At 39.4% G+C, this 8,294-nt stretch overlaps 1 long non-coding RNA gene across 1 annotated transcript in view; it reads left to right on the top strand.

Annotated features, from left to right (window-relative positions):
• The window catches only part of LOC129391378 (uncharacterized), a 48,504-nt gene extending 41,131 nt beyond the window's left edge, over positions 1-7,373 (top strand). Inside the window, exon 4 of the long non-coding RNA XR_008615383.1 lies at positions 7,336-7,373. This is a non-coding gene — a long non-coding RNA (uncharacterized lncRNA). The remainder of the gene's footprint in view (positions 1-7,335) is intronic.
• The last annotated feature ends 921 nt before the right edge of the window (positions 7,374-8,294 follow it).

The raw sequence follows: 8,294 nt of genomic DNA, 5'->3' as shown, positions 1-8,294 counted from the left end.
TAGGGTAATGTTGACTCTACCCATCTTACAGAAAGGAAAATAGAGATAATACCCGTGAAACTATTTTTCTTTTCTCAAAGGCTTTTTCTTGTTGCTCTTGGAATAATTTATTAACACACGTGTTCACCCTCCTTTCCCTCTACTGGGTCTTTTCTTCTCTGGAAATGAAGGTTATAAGGTGAAAAAAGGTCAAGAGATCCGTTTCTTTTTGGCGGTATGTGGGCCTGTCACTGCTGTGGCCTCTCCCGTTGCGGAGTACAGGCTCCGGACGCGCAGGCTCAGCGGCTGTGGCTCACGGGCCCCGCCAATCCGCGGCATGTGGGATCTTCCTGGACCGGGGCACGAAGCCGTGTCCCCTGCATCGGCAGGCAGACTCTCAACCACTGTGCCACCAGGGAAGCCCAAAAATGCTTATCTTTCATCTCTGGTAAATCTTTTCATATGGTTTCTTTGATAATTTTCTTCCCTTTGTTTTTCTGAACTATTTTTTCCCTTTTATAAAATTGAAGTATACTTGACTTACAGCATTATATTAGTTTCAGGTGTACAACATAGGGATTTGATATTTTTATGCATTACAAAATGTTCACCACTCTGAACTTTCCTTTTGACTCTTACTGGAGGTTACAGGCAGAATTGTGTGTGCTACAATTCATATGCTGAAGCCCTAACCCCCAAGTACCTCAGAATATGACTTTATTAGGAAATAGGACCTTTAAAGAGGTGATGAAGTTAAAATGAGGCCATTAGGGTGAGTCCTAATCCAGTATAACTAGCATCCTTATAAGAATAGGAAATTTGGACACACAAAGAGAGGATGGACGAAGAGAGGATGGACACAGATGGATGGACACACAGAAGAAAGACTGGGTGAAGACATGGAGATAATGTGGCCATCTGCGAGCTAAGAGGCCTCAGAGGAAACCAAACTTTCCAGCACCTTGATCTTGGACTTCTGGACTCCAGAACTGTGAGAAAATAAAATTCTGTTGTTTAAGGCACCTGGTCTGTGGTACCTTTTATGGCAGCCCTAGCACACTAATACCCTGTTCAAACTCAAGTGATAAATGTAGAAATTGACAAACTTGAATTAGTTCCTTTTAATAAGAAGAATTTATTGGCTCACATAACTTTGATGACTGCTGAATTCAGGGGGCCAAGCAACATCACTGGGATATGGCTTCTTTTATCTCTCATCTCTGTGCTCTACTTTCTGCCTTTATTCACAGGCCCTGGGTGGTGTTGTGTCACATGCTCCCACGTTTAAGTCCAGTGGAAAAGAACCTTTTCATCTGCAGTTTCAGAAAGTCTCTTTGCTCTTAATTGGCCCTTTTTGAGTCACATGTTATGAGCCAATGACTAAGACCAGGATAACAAGATGCTCTGATTATCTAGTCCTGTGTCACATACTCTCCTTCTGAGCTAAGGGTGTCTCGTCATTCCTGTCCAAACTGCATGAGTGAGAATGGGAGAAGGGTGATTGTCTCACCGGAGGGAATCAGTATGGGGAAGCTAAATGACAGAAAAGGTTTAGATGCGCTAGGTTACATTTTGAATAGCAATTTTAAAAGTGTCTGGTAGCAGGAATATAGCTGCATTCAATTATTATAAATCTAGGGATTTAATAGTGGCATAATGGTGAGAGGCAGTAAGGATTTGATCTAATCAGTGTTTAGTGAACATTTACTATGTATCTTGAAGGTAAATGAAGATGAGGACAAAGCACATTTTTTATTTTCAGTGAGTGTGCGTGTGGTCAGTGATTGATGCAGAGTTCCCAGTTTGTGATCAGGTAGGTTTATCCTATAGCACTTTCCCATGACCTCTGCCTTTGTAGTGGAATAAATAGTTAATGGCTCATCTTCTTCATCAACACTCTGAGGCTCCATGAGAGAGCTCTGAGAAGAGGAACTTATTGCAGAGAGTTTATCATCACTCGTCTCCATATCCTTAAAATTTTGCTTCATTTCTATTCCCTCTATCATCAGTGCATGTGTCCATGTGACTTTCTCTGATTGATGGCCTTCAAGCTGATATTAGGGTAGAGAAAGTGGGACACCTTCCTGTTAGGAAATCTCATAAGACTCAATGAGTCTTGAATGTCCTGTATAACTATCCTCAGGAAACCCGTTTCTGGGCTTGGTGTGGGGTTCCATTAATGACTCACTGGATAGCATTGGTCTACAATTCCATAGTTCATTGCCTCAGTTTCCCCATTTGAGAACAGACCCCAATCAGACCTGTTTTCTTCTCAAGATGTTGTGATATATAGAGTTTTACTTTTCTTCCTCTCCTAAATTTATTTCTTCCCACGAGCTGTCCTCACTGCCAACTAATGTCAGTTAGAAGAGAAGTGGTAATAATAATAATAACAACAGTAATAATAACTTACATCTACTGAGTGTTTTCTACATATCAAGAACTCTGCTAAATAATCATTTTACTCACAACAATACTTTCTGTATGTACTTTGCAGTAAGTGGCCTCATTACATTGTTGCCATTTAACATATGAGGAGACTGAGGCATGGAGGGGCTCATCTGGGTTTGCCTTACTCTGGAGCCCTTGTTCTTAACTATTGTTCACACCTACCTTCCTAAATAGCCTGAAGTCACAGGGATTATGGACCAGGACTGGCCACTTTCAGTGGTAGAGGACTAAAACTGCTTGGGGGATTTAGAAAGAAACTTCATGGTCATGGAGCCTAACACTTGGTCCACAGGTGAGAAAATTGAGGTAAAGAGACTGACTTGCTCAAGTTCATACCTAACAGGACCTCTTTGTCAACAATGATTTCAAAATATCATTTGAGTCAATATCAGAGTTCACATTGTTTTTTGTTTAATTTAATTAAAAAACTTTTATACAATTTTTAAAGGTTACTTTCTATTTACAGTTATTTCAAAATATTGGCTGTATTCCTCATGTTGTACAATCCATCCTTGAGCCTATCTTACACCCAATAGTTTGTACATCCTACTTCCCCAGCCCTATGTTGTCTGTTCCCCACCCTCCCCCCTAGTAACACTAGTTTGTTCTCTATGTATGTGAATCTGCTTATTTTTTGTTATATTCACTAGTTTGTTGTATTTTTTAGATTCCACATATAAGTTCTATCAGACAGCATTTGTCTTTGACTGACATTTCACTTAGCGTAATACTCTCCAAGTTCATCCATGTTGTTGTAAATGGCAAGTTTTTTTTATGGCTGAGTAATATTCCTTTGTATACATTTACCACAGCTTCTTTATCCATTCATCTGCTGATGGACACTTCGGTTGCTTCCATAACTTGGCTATTGTAAATAGTGCTGCTACATTAATTTTTAATTAACAAAATATTTTGTTCCTATAACATTGGTTTCCAGTGATAACATAGAAAAATTGCAAGCACATCTTTCTGGTACAGGTATTTTAAGGGTAAATTTTCCATTTTAAGAACCAAATCACACTGTTCACATCAGTGTGTTTCATCCAACTCATAAGTAAAACTTCTGCTAGAATGCCACATGGGCTTGTCATTCCTCTTCCACAGTGTGTGCTGTGGGTAACGTCTGATACCAACAGCGTCATCTGATACAGGGACTTTACCATTAGCTGCCCTGTTTATCTCCTCAACAGATGAAACAGTATTGTGGGTTTTTTTGAAATTTGGGACTGGTTTTAGAAGCTTTTGAAAATATCTGATTTATTTATTTATTTTTGTCATGAGGACTGTAAGTTTTAGCCATGCCTCTGTAGGTTTATTCTCTTCTCCAATGATGGTTAATCAATTTCTTTATAAACAATGTCACTGTGCTTTGTTTGAACATGAAACAAGAGCATCAAATGGCTTTGTATTTGAGAAGTTCCATAACAGACAGCACATTAGGCACCAAAGATGAGTGTACTGCCCCACAGTAAATCAACTTTTCAGATAGTAATGGTGGTATTTCAGAGGTAATTTTCTTTTTCAGCTGCTGTGAGAAATCATCACATTCAGAGATTCACTTATTCTACTACAGAGCCAGTACAGTCTATATTTATACTGGCATCCTTTCCACTCTTTATGATTTCGTTTTGAAATGTAGTATTGCTGTTACTGTTTTACTTTTATTATTTTTATTTTTTAAAATCATGACTTTTATACTTCAATGAATCATATTTGAGGACTTGACCCCATTTTCACATTGGTAGCATAATATAATACCATAGGTAAAGTAAAAATGCCAATTTAATGAACATGAACAGTAACGTGCAAATGATGTAAAGTATTTTAGCTGGGACAAAGTATTTCTATTTTTTTAAACTGAAGTATAGTTGATGTACAATATTATATGTTACAGGTGTATGACACAGTGATTCACAATTTTTAATGGTTATACTCCATTTATAGTTATTATAAAATATTGGCTATATTCCCTGTATCGTACAATATATCCTTGTATCTTCTTTTATACATAATAGTTTGTACCTCTTACTCCCCTACCCCTGTCTTGCCCCTGTTTTTTTGTTGTTGGTATACTCACTAGTTTGTTGTATTTTTTAGATTCCACATATACGTGAAATCATACAGTATTTGTCTTTCTCTGACTTATTTCACTGGGCCTAATACCCTCCAAGTCCATCCATGTTGTTGCAAATGGCAAAATTTCATTTTTTTAAATGGCTGAGTAGTATTCCATTATATGTATTATATATATATTATATAATATATATAATATATATACCACATCTTTTAAAAAATAAATTTATTTATTTATTTTTGGCGACGTTGGGTCTTCATTGCTGTGCACGAGCTTTCTCTAGTTGTGGTGAGCAGGGGGCTACTCTTCGTTGCGGTGTGCGGGCTTCTCATTGTGGTGACTTCTCTTGTTGCGGAGCACGGGCTCTATGCACATGGGCCTCAGTAGTTGTGGCACACGGGCTCATTAGTTGTGGCTCGCGGGTTCTAGAGTGCAGGCGCAGTAGTTGTGGCACACGGGCTTAGTTGCTCCGTCGCATGTGGGATCTTCCCAGACCAGGGCTTGAACCTGTGTCCCCTGCATTGGCAGGCGGATTCTCAAGCACTGCAGCACCAGGGAAGTCCTATACCACATCTTTAACCATTCATCTCAAACCACGTTCTATTAATTGTATGCTGGTCAGAAGAAGCCAATCCAGTCCTTGAAGAGCATAAGCAACCTTTAAAAATGATATGAGATTTCTGTGACAATAACAATCGATCCTTCATTTCCAAATCTGCAGAATAACATAAATGCAAAATTCCACTGAAATTTTCCACCTGAAATTACCAAACCATCTGTAGCCAACTTGATAGACCAATGGCCAACCTCTGTGGCTGGTGAGACTCACTGGAGAAATGATGCTCTAAGGGTTTATTTGGGGGAGGATCTGTTGTTCTTCTGGGAATTCAACCATAAAAGTTAGGTTCACACACCCCAAACATCCTTGTGGTCTTTCACAAAGCCATTTGAATTTGTCTCAGAAAGATCTTGTCCTCAAACTTAAATCTGTCTAATACAGAGGTGCAGGTGGGAGGTTCAAGTGAAAACTGAAATAGCCCCTTTCTCAGCAATATTGCCTTTGGTACCCACATGGACATGTGAAGGATTCCAAGGGCCATGGATCTACTTTGCCCCTTATTATGGGCTAAATCGTGTCTCTCCAAAATTCATATGCTGAAGTCCGAACCCCCAGTATCTCAGAATGTATTTGGAGATAGGGACTTTAAAGAGGAATTAAGTTGAGGTCATTAGGGTGGGTCCTAATCCAATATGACTGGTGCCCTTATAAGAATAGGAGATTAGGACACAGACACATGTGAAGAAGCTACAGCAAGAAGGCAGTCATCTACAAGCTAAGGAGAGAGGTCTCAGAAGACATCAACGCTGCCGACACCTTAGATTCAGACTTCCAGGCTCCAGAACTATGAAAAAGTAAATTTCTTTTGTTTAAGCCACCCAGAGTGAGGTACTTTGTTATGACAGCTCTAGCAAACTAATACACACAAACACTTCAATTGGCAGTGACCCTGATACCTGGAGACAGAAGGCAGTGCCCAGCCAAGGAGCTCATTGGTGAGCCCTGCAGGTAGTGATGTGGTATCTTCATGCAGCTTCTAAAGCACCAGGGCCTCGGAAGTCAGCATCACCAGAGCACAGGCCAGGGCAGAAGATGCTTAAAATAGAGTATTTATGTAGTAGCTGGATAGGGCTTATTCATGAGCATGGAGGAGACATAACCTGAGGATCCCAGATGCTGGGTGAGGTCTTTGCGGGAGACTGGGACCCTGTATCAGCACACAAGAACAGGATCCTATAAAACTCACTATAAAACAGTGACTAATATATTAAGAAAGGTAGGATCTCATATCTGTTAAAATTTGCACGTATTTGGTGATTGGACGTGTGGCTTATTTTCTTTCCAGATTGCTTCCTAATTATGGCTTGCATTTTATGTGACTTTTTGAGTAAAGTAGTATATATTTTAAAAAACCTGCTTATCTCATTTTTTTTGCTTTTATGTTTCCTGTATTCTTTTCTTTAAAACTTGTGTGCATGTGTGTGTGCGTGCACACACACACACACACACACACACACACACTCTGAAATATAATGCAGACTTACTAAGTTTTCAACACTGCTGAATACTTTCATATATAGCATCTTAAGAGACAGGTATGCTCTCTTCACACCTCTCCATAAAGTCAAATTGTATATTTCCTTCAAGATGCATCTAATAACCCCACTTCCTCTACCATGTATTAGTGATGATAATTATTTTTTGAGCACTTATTGTGCTAAGTGCTTTATATCCTCTAATATATGACATCCCCCCTTTAACAGATGAGGAAGCATATACAGACCGGTTGAAAATTGTTTAGGGTTACCCTGAGGTAACCAACTCTCCATTGTTATATGTTTAGATACTTTAAAAAAATTTCCAGGTTGGTAAATGAAGAATTTTCAAAAATAACTAACATTTATTGAACACTTGCTCTGTGCCAGGGGCTGTGCTAAATGCTTTACAGGTTTTATTTCATGTAGTTTCACAACCCAATGAGGTATTATATCTCTTTTACAGATGAGGAGACTAAGGTTCAGAGACCTTAAATAAATCTCCTAAGATGACACTAGCAATTGATAAAATTGGGATTCAAACTCAGATCTCTCTGACACAAAAACTCAAGTTCCCTAACTCTTACTTGAAAAATTTTCTTTGCTCTGAATTCCTATGTCATTTGTATACCTACCCTCTGTTTTTGCCCTGTGTGTATTTTTTTTTCCATTTTCTCATCTAGATGGTAAACTCGTTAAAGCTAAAGCATGTAACCATTTTGTTCTGTCCCCTGCAGACTGCCTAGCAAAGTGCTGGATCCACACCTATCTCTTGATATGCGTACGTTAGATGGATGGATGCACGGCGATACATGGAATGGTGTCTGCAGCACATTTTTTTTTTTTTTGTGGGACGCGAATCTATTCTTTTTTTTTTTTTTTAACATCTTCATTGGAGTATAATTGCTTTACAATGGTGTGTTAGTTTCTGCTTTACAACAAAGTGAATCAGTTATACATATACATATGTTCCCGTATCTCTTCCCTCTTGCGTCTCCCTCCCTCCCACCCTCCCTATCCCACCCCTCTAGGTGGTCACAAACCACCTAGCTGATCTCCCTGTGCCATACGGCTGCTTCCCACTAGCTATCCACCCTACGTTTGGTAGTGTATATATGTCCATGCCACTCTCTCACCACATCACAGCTTACCCTTCCCCCTCCCCATATCCTCAAGTCCATGCTCTAGTAGGTCTGTGTTTTATTCCCGTCCTACCCCTAGTCTGCAGCACTTTTTCAGTAGATCTGGCAACAGTTGGCAGCTATCAGTGAAATCCCTCGAATACCGATGGCTGCTGCAGAAAACTGTGCTCATTCTCACTAGACAGAGCAAGAGTCCTAGAGCTATGGGGAAGCTTTAGGCCCAGAATATGTCTATCTTGGTGAATGTTCTATGTACACTTGAGAAGAATGTATACTCTACAGTTGTTAGGTATAGAGTTCTGTAGCTATCAATTAATTTTAGTGGGTTGTGAGGGTTGCTCAGATTTTCTATATTCTTACTGATTCTTGTCTCCTTGCTCTACAGTTACCGAGAATAGGATGCTAAAATCTCTAAATATGATTATGGATCTGTCTATTTCCCCCTTTAGTTTTGTCATTTTTGCTTAATGTTTTTTTTTTTTTTTTTTTTTTTTTTTTTTTTGCTGTACGCGGGCCTCTCACTGTTGTGGCCTCTCCCGTTGCGGAGCACAGGC

This window comes from Physeter macrocephalus, chromosome 16 (genome assembly GCF_002837175.3).
Source record: "Physeter macrocephalus isolate SW-GA chromosome 16, ASM283717v5, whole genome shotgun sequence".
Taxonomy (NCBI): domain Eukaryota; kingdom Metazoa; phylum Chordata; class Mammalia; order Artiodactyla; family Physeteridae; genus Physeter; species Physeter macrocephalus.
This window is presented reverse-complemented; position numbering and strand designations above follow the sequence as displayed.